At 48.3% G+C, this 13,887-nt stretch overlaps 2 pseudogenes; both read right to left on the minus strand.

The window, feature by feature from the left end:
* Positions 1 to 2,308: 2,308 nt before the first annotated feature.
* Positions 2,309 to 4,345, minus strand: LOC110258491 (annotated as a pseudogene).
* Positions 4,346 to 11,214: 6,869 nt separating this feature from the next.
* LOC110258492 lies at positions 11,215 to 12,766 on the minus strand (annotated as a pseudogene).
* Positions 12,767 to 13,887: the final 1,121 nt, after the last annotated feature.

Consider the following 13,887-nt stretch of genomic DNA (forward strand, 5'->3'; position numbering starts at 1 on the left):
CAGGTATAAAGGGAATCAAACAGACAAAGAGCTGCACTGGTCCAGAGAAGGAGACACTGGACAGTCTGGGACACTGGAGGAAGAGGAATTAACTGCCGGCTGGGGAACTTGCTCAGAACCCATTTGGTTTCAACAGCTCCTCCAATTTCGGATTTTGGTGAGTTCTCCCAACTGTGAGATGTGATCTGGCTTCATTCAATTAAATTTTGATAAGTCCTATTGTCTTCAGCTACTTGTCCTATCAAAGCAGCTTCTTATGCTCTCTAAATTACATTGTGTCAACATTTATTTTGCCACTCTGGTTTCCTGCTTTTGATGGTTCATGCCCCTTTTTTTTCTAACTCCAACATTACTGTTTTGAATCTCTTTACTTTATCTGCCTCACCTAAGATCCTAGACTTGTGCTGTCCAATACAGTAACTACAAGCCTCACATGGCCACTACATTGAAATCAAGGCAACTAAATAGCAAAATTTCATATCCTTGGTAGTGCTCACCACGTCACATATTCTGTCAGCGGACATGCATGGCAGTTACTGTTTTGTACCAAGCAGATGTAAAGGTTGTCCTTCATCTTGGAACGTTTACTGGCACATTGACCTACATCTGATGCTTTTATTTAATTTGTATGGAAATACTTCATTTTCTGCTTCCTTTAATTAATTAATTTCCTTTCACAGATTTCATCAAATGATTTCCTTCATTTTATTTCTTATATGTCTAGGGATAGGTTTTATGTGGGTTTTTTTGTTTGTTTGTTTGTTTTGTGTGTGTTTTTTGGGGCCACAACCGCGGCATATGGAAGTTCCCAGGCTAGGGGTTTAATCGGAGCTACAGTTGCCAGCCTACATCACAGCTACAGCAGTGCCAGATCCAAACCACATCTGCAACCTACACCAGAACTCATGGCAATGCTGGATCCTTAATCCACTGAGCGAGGCCAGGGATGGACCCCTCAACATCATGGTTCCTAGTCGGATTCGTTTCTGCTGCACCACAACAGGAACTCCCCAGGTTTTTATGTTAAAATAATTACCTCAAGATAACATAAATCTCTTGAGATATTTATTTTATTTCTTCCAAAGAATTAATACATCATGAATTGTCCTGGATATTTGATACATATCCACAGTTAGCAAATTATGGATTAACCCAGGGCTTCTCTATTTCTGGTTGAAGCTGGTAACTGCACTTCCAGGTTGAAGGGAGGGCAGGAGAACAGCAACTTAGCAAATATCTTTAGGGAGATTTCTGTTTCAAGAGAGATGGGACATAATGAAGGGAAAGATTGTGGATATATGGAGAGGTGTGGACTGCTCTTTATTCACTGCTTTTCTTTGGCACCCACTTTTAAAATAGTGTCTCGAAAGTGTGAACTTTCTGTATCTGAACAAAGAATGAAAAATAAATTGCTTAGCCTCTAAATGCACTCGGCCAACCACCAGATTCCATAACTGCTTGGGCACTGCCCCTCACATGCAGGGGAGTTTGAACCATCTTGTCATAATTGTCACTTGAAGGATGTATTTTATCCTTTCTCCTAGGAAATGTGATTACAACTTGAAGAATCCATACCTTAGGTGGAGAGCCACCTTGGTGGCTATTTCTCCAGTTGGACTAATTTTCTGAGGTAAAAACCAGGGACCAAAATGTAATGGAAACCAACCTGAAATCTTTCTGTTGGCTTCTCTGTGTCAGCAGATTCTAGGAGAGTGGGATGCTTCCAAACTCTGCTGGACACGATGCAGCTGCCAGGAAGCCGAGAAGGTTCCCTCCCAGCTTCTTCCCCAGGCAGGTGACCCTTAAGGTGATCTCATCATATCCTGAAAAACAGGTAAACTTTTGGTTACATTTCCAAGCAATTAAAGCTGTTCATACACATACCCATGTGTGCTTTTAAACATTAATATGTCCTGGGAGTGAAAACATGCCCATTTACCAAGAAGCTCTGTTCCATTCTGCACTTTACCTTTTGATTCAAATAACTGTTCCCAAAAAAGTCTTCCTGCTGACACGGCCATCAGGTTCATTCAGGTCTGTCCTGCTTTGCCCTTTACTCCTGGGCATGCACCAAGTTGCTGTTTTGCCTCCTTCCTCCTGGTGTCTGGCATTTTCATAGTTTTCAATGTATTTCTTCCAATAGAAATCAAGCCCCAGATCCCTGTGGACAAGTGTCCTTGTTCATACAAATTTGGGCGAGTGATGGCCTTTCAGGCATGTTCCCAGGTGTCCAGTCTCGGAGTGATCTCTGACCTCAAAGCCTGGTGGCAGGGATTCCAGGGATCCTCTAAGTCTCAGGCAGGAATGATCAGACTTCTCTGTGCAGCAATGACCCAGGGCTGGGCTCATCCACAGCTGGCTGGACCAGCAGAGGGAGGCCCAGCACACAGAAGAGGTTCATAGACTTCTTGAGGGCCTCGGAAAACTGCTCTTGCTTGGATGGATATCAGCGTTTCTGAGGAGCCTTCAGGCTACATGAGTCACAAGAATCAAATATGCCAAAAACAAAACAGAACAAAAAAATCCAAACAAAACCCCAAAGAAACTCTCCATCAACAAAGAGCTCTTCAAACACAGCACAAATGGCCAGTCCAAAGGCAGTTTCCAGACCCAGTGATCAAGCAGTCCTCTCCAGCAACGTCATTGTGGAAGCCCCCCACCCTCATCCTACCCCCGACCCCACTCCGAGCTCCCCTGTAACAAGTTCATACTGAATACTTTTGGACTTGCAACACAAACTGCTTCCTTTATGTATCCAGGAGTGTTTGAGTGTGTTGCAGGGGTGCAGCACAGCTCACTGCAGTGCCAGAGGCCTCTGCTTCTTCTTGTTCTTTTTCTTGGAGGCCTTGGTCCTCCTTCCAGACAAGGGATGCTCCCCATGTTCGTTGCGCCCTCAGGTGGGGCGTCCCTGGTTGAAGTGCTGACCCCGCAGTTTTCCTGTGCGGGCAGTTTCCTTCCGGTCCCATCTCCGAATTTCGACCTGTGGATGACGACTGCATTGGTCGGGAGGGCAGGCTCTACTTTCCTGAGGTTGAATTCAGCCTTAGGTCGGCTGTGTTCCTGGTGGCGTCTCCACTGCTCCAAGGTGATCTCCTGGATGTCAGTTTCTGCCAGAGGCCCCTCCGATGCAGACACTCTGATGCTGGAGGGGCTTCTGGGCTCCCCAACCGCTGCATCCCTGCCTATAGGATCAGCTCCCGGAGACCGAGGTGCCCTGTCTGCTGACGCTCCACCGGTGGCTCTTTCCAGCTCGCCCCTCTGGATGTAAAAGAGGACATAGGCGCTTTGGCTCAGGGCAGAAGCAGTGTCACAGGCGGTGACCTTCGAATCATCCATTCTGTACCACCAGCCATTTCCCGCTCTGATGTAGCAGAAGTAGTGTCCTTGGTGACAGGTCCACCCAGAGTGCACCAGCACAGCGAAGAGCTCGTAGTCCAGGGCTCCGGCCTTCTGCACAGACAGGTAGGGCTGCAGGTCCAGGTGCTCAGGGTATCGCACTTTCTTGTCCATCTTGTCGCCAGTGACATCCGTGAACCGCTTCAGCACAAGGATCAGGACCTTGGAGGCCCTGTGCAAAGTCAGCCTCTTGGTGGCGGGTCCCTTCCTGAGACAAACACCACAATGGTAGGCATTTCCCCGTCCAGTTTTTCAGCCTTCACCAGCTCTCTCAGGGCTTGCTCCACACTCTGAGCTGCCGTGATATCCAGGGTGACGTCCAGATAAGGGTCAAAAGTGTCTGAAACACCAAGACAGCGGAGACACTGGATCTGAGATCTCCAGCACCCTCCAAAGATTTGCTGGATGAGGGTGTCTTCCGAGGGACATCTCTGCATGGCATCCAGAGCGAACATTAGGAACTCGTGGGCATCTTCCTGCCTGTGTCTGTGGAAGCTGGCGACCAGGTCCTTCCGAGGCTGGATGACATCTCCGGGATGCAGGAGGGCTCGGGTCACGTGAGCTCGCACAGCACACAGCATGCAGAAGGGCTGCTTCTGGCAGGCTCTCTGGTGCTGCCCATTCAGCAGAGAGATGGCCAGGGGGGCGTGTGTGTCAGACACTGCAGCACTGCGTTCACATAGCACGTGTTGCCCAGGTTCTGAAGCCCAGCACCCACCACGGATGGTCTCCAACTCAGAGGCCCCTTTGTGGGCACCGGTCCTACTGCCGCCACAGGAGCCGCATCAGCCTGCTGGTTGCAAAGTGCCTGGGATGATGGCGATGGTTTCTCGGGTCCAGAGGGTCCCCAAGGCAAATCAACAGCTGCAGCTGACCACGGAGATGTGCGTTTTGGTGGAAAGATGTTGGGCAGACGCTCCTGGCCCCAGCCAAGAGAAGCAACCTCCATGACTGCAGATGACCGCCCAAGACTTCCTATCTCAGAGCTGCGCTGCACAAGGACGCGGCCTTCCCCAGGACTGTCTGCAAATGGCCCCTTTGGGCGCTCCACCAGCCCTTTTATAGCCCATCCCACTCGCGTCAGGGCCAAGATCCAATCCGCTGCGAGCTCTGGATTGGATTATGGGCTGTGGGCGTGGCCACTCTTAATCCCCTGACCGAGGAATGAATACAAGGATTTCTGTTCACAAACCCTTGGAAACAGCTCTGATGGGGTTATGTGTAAAGATGCTCCGAATATGAATGAGTTGGGGCCAAGTAGATACAGGCCTTAGCCTTGCTCAACCCACTCATTTTGGGGAAGTGGGGAGGACCACGATTCAGTTCATAACAAACTGCTTCAAAAGATTTCTGCCCTTTAGGCCACCCTCACCCAAAGGAAAAACAAATATTTTTACACCACTTTCTCAACTCTAATTTCCACTGTACTCTTTCCAGACAGGTTTTCTTGAGAGTTTTTTTTTTTTTGTCTTTTGTCTTTTTTGTTGTTGTTTTGTTGTTGTTGTTGTTGTTGTTGCTATTTCTTGGGCCGCTCCCGCGGCATATGGAGGTTCCCAGGCTAGGGGTTGAATCGGAGCTGTAGCCACCGGCCTACGCCAGAGCCACAGCAACGCTGGATCCGAGCCGCGTCTGCAACCTACACCACAGCTCACGGCAACGCCGGATCGTTAACCCACTGAGCAAGGGCAGGGACCGAACCCGCAACCCCATGGTTCCTAGTCGGATTCGTTAACCACTGCGCCACGACGGGAACTCCGAGAGTTTTTGATTTAAATTTAAATAGTTTATGAATATCCCCTGGCTTTCAGAGTCATTTCAAGTGATCCCAGGAGTATGGGACATTTAGTTTTTCATGAACTAGATGAGCATTTTGCAAAGTGAGTTCACATGCTACATAGGCAGATCCCTTTACTTCCAACCCAGAATGTGTATAGAACTGGATTTTTTTTGGCCAGGCCCCACACGCAGTAGTTCCTGGGCAAGGGATAGAACCTGCGCCACAGCAGTGACAACACCAGATCCTTCACCACAGGCCACAGGAAAACTCCTAGAACTGTAACTCTTTTAAAAAAATTGCTATCCGATGCTTTTGCTTCTAACGGAGCACAGTGCTGGAGGCCAGAAGTCCCCAGGTCAGGGTGTAGGTGGGTTTGTTTTCTGCGAGCCCTCTGTCCACAGAGTGTGGACTGCTAAGGACTTTCTGTGTCCTCACATGGCCTTTCCCCTCCACACACCCTGGAGTCTCTTGATTTTCTTCTAGGGACATCAGTCTGATTGGATGAGGGACCCACCCCAGAGGGTCACTGTAACCTAACCACCACTTTATCTGCCCCTTCTCATCTGGTATACAGGCCCAGCCTGATGTATTAAAGGTGAGGGATTCCCATATGAATGTGGGGGATGGGAACACAATCAGCTCCTAAAGTTGGTTCAGGGAGTCTTGTTGCTGTACAGTGGAAATGAATCTGACTAGGTTCTGTAAGGATGGGATTCGATCCCTGCCTCACTCAGTGAGTGGGTTAAGGATCCCACTGCTCTGAGCTTTGGTGTAGTTCATAGATGCAGCTCACATCCTGCATTGGTGTGGATGTGGTGTAGGCCAGGATCTGTAGCTCCCATTTGCCCCTTAGTCTGGGAACTTCCCTATGCTGCTGGTTCAGCCCTAAAAAAAGAAAAGTTGGCTCATTCTTTTTGTGTTTGTTATGTTTTATTTATTATTTTATTGCGTTTATTGTTTGTTATTTATTATGTTATTGTTTTATTTATTATTTTTATTCATTTTTTCATTTATGTACAGTTGATATAAGGTATGATATTCATTTCAAGTATACAACTCAGTCATTCAGTGTTTTTATCAATAATACTGCATGTAAAGTAATTATAAAATATTGGCTATACAGCCATTGTTGTACATTATAACTCTGTTACTAGTCTATTTCATGCCTTGTAGTATAAAGGGTTGGTGCTGACTTTGGAGACTGGCTTGACATGTTTCAGGATGTTCCTCACAAGCAAAAATATCATGTGATGCTCAGGAAACATTTCCCTCAAGAGAATCCCCTCAGCATTGTAGATCAACAACCATCATCTAATATAATATATATAGGAAAGTTGTGGTGGAAATAGTGAAGATGAACAACAGTAAGGATGATGCTGATGATGATCATGGCGAGGGAAATGTATATATTCATGTGATAACCCTGCAGTTATGGAGATGAGAGGACAGACGTCCCTGATGGGGGAAGAGGTAATGACATTATTTCTCAGGGGGTAGCTGTCACAGTTCTGGGTTCAACAGAGGAGTATGTTCCACAAGGGCAAAGCCTATTGGCAGGAAGATAAAGCCACCATCCTATCCCTTGGAGAGCAATGGGAACTTTGGTCCTCCGCAGCCGTGGGAGCAGAGGCTGAAGGGCAAAGGGAGACCTTGAGCATGGAACCCCACCAGACACTATCAGCTCTCAGCGGTGAGGGCAGCTGGCTGACAGGGTGTGGTCCACCTGGGGAGGCAGATCCTGGCCACACCTAGCACTGAAGCCTCGCTCAGGTTTTGTCCCCCCTCACACAAAGCTGCATTCCTGCCAGCTGCAGCTGGCAGGCCCACAGGACTCAGACCTCTAGACCCTGCTAGGGACAGAGTTGCTGTAGGTCAGCATCCTCATCACCCTCCATCTGCATGGTGACAGGGCTGTGGGACCTGTCATGGGCTCACTGGAGGACTTGATGTCAGCACCGGCAAAGATGATCAGCTCCAAAGAACCACCTGCCTTCAGGGGACAGCCTCCCCAGAAGGGGGGACATGCAGGGAGTGGCAGTGGGAGGGAAGATACTGCTCTGGATGCTCTGGCCCCATTCACACAGATACAAAGGACCAGGTTAGGACCCCGCCGCAACCTGTGGAGTTGACAGGCTCTTGTTCAAGGCTGAGGCGCAGCTCGACTTCCCATTTGCATGTATTTCTCCCTCCTCATCATTTCCAAAGACTTTTCACTCCGAGATCATCCTGAAAAAATATCCAGCACACAGAACCCCTTTTGTCTGCCCTCTGGGAACCAAAATAGTGACACATGTGAAAGGATTGCTGGGAAAATGGAGAAAAATTGTTTTATTTTATTATTTTATTTTATGATATTTTACTTTTTTAGGGATGCACCCGTAGCATAGGAAAGTTCCCAGGCTAGGGGTGGAATTGGAGCTGCAGCTGCTGGCCCACACCACAGCCACAGCAACAGCAGATGGGAAACCTACAGCACAGCTCATGGCAACACCACATCCATAACCCACTGATCAAAGCCAGGGATCGAACTGCATCCTCATGAGTACTAGCCTGGTTTTTAACATACTAAGCCAAAATGGGAACTCCCTGCATTTTTTTTTTTTTTGTCTTTTGTCTTTTTTTTGTTGTTGTTGTTGTTGTTGTTGTTGTTATTATTGTTGCTATTTCTTGGCCGCTCCCACGGCACATGGAGGTTCCCAGGCTAGGGGTTGAATCGGAGCTGTAGCTGCCAGCCTACGCCAGAGCCACAGCAACGCGGGATCCGAGCCGCGTCTGCAACCTACACCACAGCTCACGGCAACGCCGGATCGTTAACCCACTGAGCAAGGGCAGGGACCGAACCCGCAACCTCATGGCTCCTAGTCGGATTCGTTAACCACTGCGCCACAACGGGAACTCCGGAACTCCCTGCATTTTATTTTCAATTCTATATTTCTCCCAGGGAATTCTAGCTCCATTTCCACAGAATCCCCTTGCCTGAGGCCTGCTTATTTGGAAGACACAGAATGTTTCCCAGTGTACAGAACACACTCAAAAGTACTTATGAGTAAGAAAGAATGAATGGATTCTTTTTTTCCAAAATGTCCTTACATTTTGATCTCCAGATTTGCATGAGGTTACAACTTTGCATTAATCGAGGAAATCCAATCAAATTGAACAGGGTGTATTTCCCAGACTGAAACCATATTAGGGTCAGTAACCTTCTAGATAGGGTGTATCCCTGGAGACTAGCCCAGACTGGGTTATAAATTGTCCTGCAGGTATAAAGGGAATCAAACAGACAAAGAGCTGCACTGGTCCAGAGAAGGAGACACTGGACAGTCTGGGACACTGGAGGAAGAGGAATTAACTGCCGGCTGGGGAACTTGCTCAGAACCCATTTGGTTTCAACAGCTCCTCCAATTTCGGATTTTGGTGAGTTCTCCCAACTGTGAGATGTGATCTGGCTTCATTCAATTAAATTTGATAAGTCCTATTGTCTTCAGCTACTTGTCCTATCAAAGCAGCTTCTTATGCTCTCTAAATTACATTGTGTCAACATTTATTTTGCCACTCTGGTTTCCTGCTTTTGATGGTTCATGCCCTTTTTTTTCTAACTCCAACATTACTGTTTTGAATCTCTTTACTTTATCTGCCTCACCTAAGATCCTAGACTTGTGCTGTCCAATACAGTAACTACAAGCCTCACATGGCCACTACATTGAAATCAAGGCAACTAAATAGCAAAATTTCATATCCTTGGTAGTGCTCACCACGTCACATATTCTGTCAGCGGACATGCATGGCAGTTACTGTTTTGTACCAAGCAGATGTAAAGGTTGTCCTTCATCTTGGAACGTTTACTGGCACATTGACCTACATCTGATGCTTTTATTTAATTTGTATGGAAATACTTCATTTTCTGCTTCCTTTAATTAATTAATTTCCTTTCACAGATTTCATCAAATGATTTCCTTCATTTTATTTCTTATATGTCTAGGGATAGTTTTATGTGGGTTTTTTTGTTTGTTTGTTTGTTTTGTGTGTGTTTTTTGGGGCCACAACCGCGGCATATGGAAGTTCCCAGGCTAGGGGTTTAATCGGAGCTACAGTTGCCAGCCTACATCACAGCTACAGCAGTGCCAGATCCAAACCACATCTGCAACCTACACCAGAACTCATGCAATGCTGGATCCTTAATCCACTGAGCGAGGCCAGGGATGGACCCCTCAACATCATGGTTCCTAGTCGGATTCGTTTCTGCTGCACCACAACAGGAACTCCCCAGGTTTTTATGTTAAAATAATTACCTCAAGATAACATAAATCTCTTGAGATATTTATTTTATTTCTTCCAAGAATTAATACATCATGAATTGTCCTGGATATTTGATACATATCCACAGTTAGCAAATTATGGATTAACCCAGGGCTTCTCTATTTCTGGTTGAAGCTGGTAACTGCAACTTCCAGGTTGAAGGGAGGGCAGGAGAACAGCAACTTAGCAAATATCTTTAGGGAGATTTCTGTTCAAGAGAGATGGGACATAATGAAGGGAAAGATTGTGGATATATGGAGAGGTGTGGACTGCTCTTTATTCACTGCTTTTCTTTGGCACCCACTTTTAAAATAGTGTCTCGAAAGTGTGAACTTTCTGTATCTGAACAAAGAATGAAAAATAAATTGCTTAGCCTCTAAATGCACTCGGCCAACCACCAGATTCCATAACTGCTTGGGCACTGCCCCTCACATGCAGGGAGTTTGAACCATCTTGTCATAATTGTCACTTGAAGGATGTATTTTATCCTTTCTCCTAGGAAATGTGATTACAACTTGAAGAATCCATACCTTAGGTGGAGAGCCACCTTGGTGGCTATTTCTCCAGTTGGACTAATTTTCTGAGGTAAAAACCAGGGACCAAAATGTAATGGAAACCAACCTGAAATCTTTCTGTTGGCTTCTCTGTGTCAGCAGATTCTAGGAGAGTGGGATGCTTCCAAACTCTGCTGGACACGATGCAGCTGCCAGGAAGCCGAGAAGGTTCCTCCCAGCTTCTTCCCCAGGCAGGTGACCCTTAAGGTGATCTCATCATATCCTGAAAAACAGGTAAACTTTTGGTTACATTTCCAAGCAATTAAAGCTGTTCATACACATACCCATGTGTGCTTTTAAACATTAATATGTCCTGGGAGTGAAAACATGCCCATTTACCAAGAAGCTCTGTTCCATTCTGCACTTTACCTTTTGATTCAAATAACTGTTCCCAAAAAAGTCTTCCTGCTGACACGGCCATCAGGTTCATTCAGGTCTGTCCTGCTTTGCCCTTTACTCCTGGGCATGCACCAAGTTGCTGTTTTGCCTCCTTCCTCCTGGTGTCTGGCATTTTCATAGTTTTCAATGTATTTCTTCCAATAGAAATCAAGCCCCAGATCCCTGTGGACAAGTGTCCTTGTTCATACAAATTTGGGCGAGTGATGGCCTTTCAGGCATGTTCCCAGGTGTCCAGTCTCAGAGTGATCTCTGACCTCAAAGCCTGGTGGCAGGGATTCCAGGGATCCTCTAAGTCTCAGGCAGGAATGATCAGACTTCTCTGTGCAGCAATGACCCAGGGCTGGGCTCATCCACAGCTGGCTGGACCAGCAGAGGGAGGCCAGCACACAGAAGAGGTTCATAGACTTCTTGAGGGCCTCGGAAACTGCTCTTGCTTGGATGGATATCAGCGTTTCTGAGGAGCCTTCAGGCTACATGAGTCACAAGAATCAAATATGCCAAAAACAAAACAGAACAAAAAATCCAAACAAAACCCCAAAGAAACTCTCCATCAACAAAGAGCTCTTCAAACACAGCACAAATGGCCAGTCCAAAGGCAGTTTCCAGACCCAGTGATCAAGCAGTCCTCTCCAGCAACGTCATTGTGGAAGCCCCCCACCCTCATCCTACCCCCGACCCCACTCCGAGCTCCCCTGTAACAAGTTCATACTGAATACTTTTGGACTTGCAACACAAACTGCTTCCTTTATGTATCCAGGAGTGTTTGAGTGTGTTGCAGGGGTGCAGCACAGCTCACTGCAGTGCCAGAGGCCTCTGCTTCTTCTTGTTCTTTTTCTTGGAGGCCTTGGTCCTCCCTTCCAGACAAGGGATGCTCCCCATGTTCGTTGCGCCCTCAGGTGGGGCGTCCCTGGTTGAAGTGCTGACCCCGCAGTTTTCCTGTGCGGGCAGTTTCCTTCCGGTCCCATCTCCGAATTTCGACCTGTGGATGACGACTGCATTGGTCGGGAGGGCAGGCTCTACTTTCCTGAGGTTGAATTCAGCCTTAGGTCGGCTGTGTTCCTGGTGGCGTCTCCACTGCTCCAAGGTGATCTCCTGGATGTCAGTTTCTGCCAGAGGCCCCTCCGATGCAGACACTCTGATGCTGGAGGGGCTTCTGGGCTCCCCAACCGCTGCATCCCTGCCTATAGGATCAGCTCCCGGAGACCGAGGTGCCCTGTCTGCTGACGCTCCACCGGTGGCTCTTTCCAGCTCGCCCCTCTGGATGTAAAAGAGGACATAGGCGCTTTGGCTCAGGGCAGAAGCAGTGTCACAGGCGGTGACCTTCGAATCATCCATTCTGTACCACCAGCCATTTCCCGCTCTGATGTAGCAGAAGTAGTGTCCTTGGTGACAGGTCACCCAGAGTGCACCAGCACAGCGAAGAGCCGTAGTCCAGGGCTCCGGCCTTCTGCACAGACAGGTAGGGCTGCAGGTCCAGGTGCTCAGGGTATCGCACTTTCTTGTCCATCTTGTCGCCAGTGACATCCGTGAACCGCTTCAGCACAAGGATCAGGACCTTGGAGGCCCTGTGCAAAGTCAGCCTCTTGGTGGCGGGTCCCTTCCTGAGACAAACACCACAATGGTAGGCATTTTCCCCGTCCAGTTTTTCAGCCTTCACCAGCTCTCTCAGGGCTTGCTCCACACTCTGAGCTGCCGTGATATCCAGGGTGACGTCCAGATAAGGGTCAAAAGTGTCTGAAACACCAAGACAGCGGAGACACTGGATCTGAGATCTCCAGCACCCTCCAAAGATTTGCTGGATGAGGGTGTCTTCCGAGGGACATCTCTGCATGGCATCCAGAGCGAACATTAGGAACTCGTGGGCATCTTCCTGCCTGTGTCTGTGGAAGCTGGCGACCAGGTCCTTCCGAGGCTGGATGACATCTCCGGGATGCAGGAGGGCTCGGGTCACGTGAGCTCGCACAGCACACAGCATGCAGAAGGGCTGCTTCTGGCAGGCTCTCTGGTGCTGCCCATTCAGCAGAGAGATGGCCAGGGGGGGCGTGTGTGTCAGACACTGCAGCACTGCGTTCACATAGCACGTGTTGCCCAGGTTCTGAAGCCCAGCACCCACCACGGATGGTCTCCAACTCAGAGGCCCCTTTGTGGGCACCGGTCCTACTGCCGCCACAGGAGCCGCATCAGCCTGCTGGTTGCAAAGTGCCTGGGATGATGGCGATGGTTTCTCGGGTCCAGAGGGTCCCCAAGGCAAATCAACAGCTGCAGCTGACCACGGAGATGTGCGTTTTGGTGGAAAGATGTTGGGCAGACGCTCCTGGCCCCAGCCAAGAGAAGCAACCTCCATGACTGCAGATGACCGCCCAAGACTTCCTATCTCAGAGCTGCGCTGCACAAGGACGCGGCCTTCCCCAGGACTGTCTGCAAATGGCCCCTTTGGGCGCTCCACCAGCCCTTTTATAGCCCATCCCACTCGCGTCAGGGCCAAGATCCAATCCGCTGCGAGCTCTGGATTGGATTATGGGCTGTGGGCGTGGCCACTCTTAATCCCCTGACCGAGGAATGAATACAAGGATTTCTGTTCACAAACCCTTGGAAACAGCTCTGATGGGGTTATGTGTAAAGATGCTCCGAATATGAATGAGTTGGGGCCAAGTAGATACAGGCCTTAGCCTTGCTCAACCCACTCATTTTGGGGAGTGGGAGGACCACGATTCAGTTCATAACAAACTGCTTCAAAAGATTTTGCCCTTTAGGCCACCCTCACCCAAAGGAAAAACAAATATTTTACACCACTTTCTCAACTCTAATTTCCACTGTACTCTTTCCAGACAGGTTTTCTTGAGAGTTTTTTTTTTTTTTTTTTTTTTTTTTTTTTTTTTTTGTCTTTTGTCTTTTTTGTTGTTGTTTTGTTGTTGTTGTTGTTGTTGTTGCTATTTCTTGGGCCGCTCCCACGGCATATGGAGGTTCCCAGGCTAGGGTTGAATCGGAGCTGTAGCCACCGGCCTACGCCAGAGCCACAGCAACGCTGGATCCGAGCCGCGTCTGCAACCTACACCACAGCTCACGGCAACGCCGGATCGTTAACCCACTGAGCAAGGGCAGGGACGAACCCGCAACCTCATGGTTCCTAGTCGGATTCGTTAACCACTGCGCCACGACGGGAACTCCGAGAGTTTTTGATTTAAATTTAAATAGTTTATGAATATCCCCTGGCTTTCAGAGTCATTTCAAGTGATCCCAGGAGTATGGGACATTTAGTTTTTCATGAACTAGATGAGCATTTTGCAAAGTGAGTTCACATGCTACATAGGCAGATCCCTTTACTTCCAACCCAGAATGTGTATAGAACTGGATTTTTTTTGGCCAGGCCCCACACGCAGTAGTTCCTGGGCAAGGGATAGAACCTGCGCCACAGCAGTGACAACACCAGATCCTTCACCACAGGCCACAGGAAACTCCTAGAAC

Source organism: Sus scrofa, unplaced genomic scaffold (assembly GCF_000003025.6).
Source record: "Sus scrofa isolate TJ Tabasco breed Duroc unplaced genomic scaffold, Sscrofa11.1 Contig2167, whole genome shotgun sequence".
Classification (NCBI taxonomy): Eukaryota; Metazoa; Chordata; class Mammalia; order Artiodactyla; family Suidae; genus Sus; species Sus scrofa.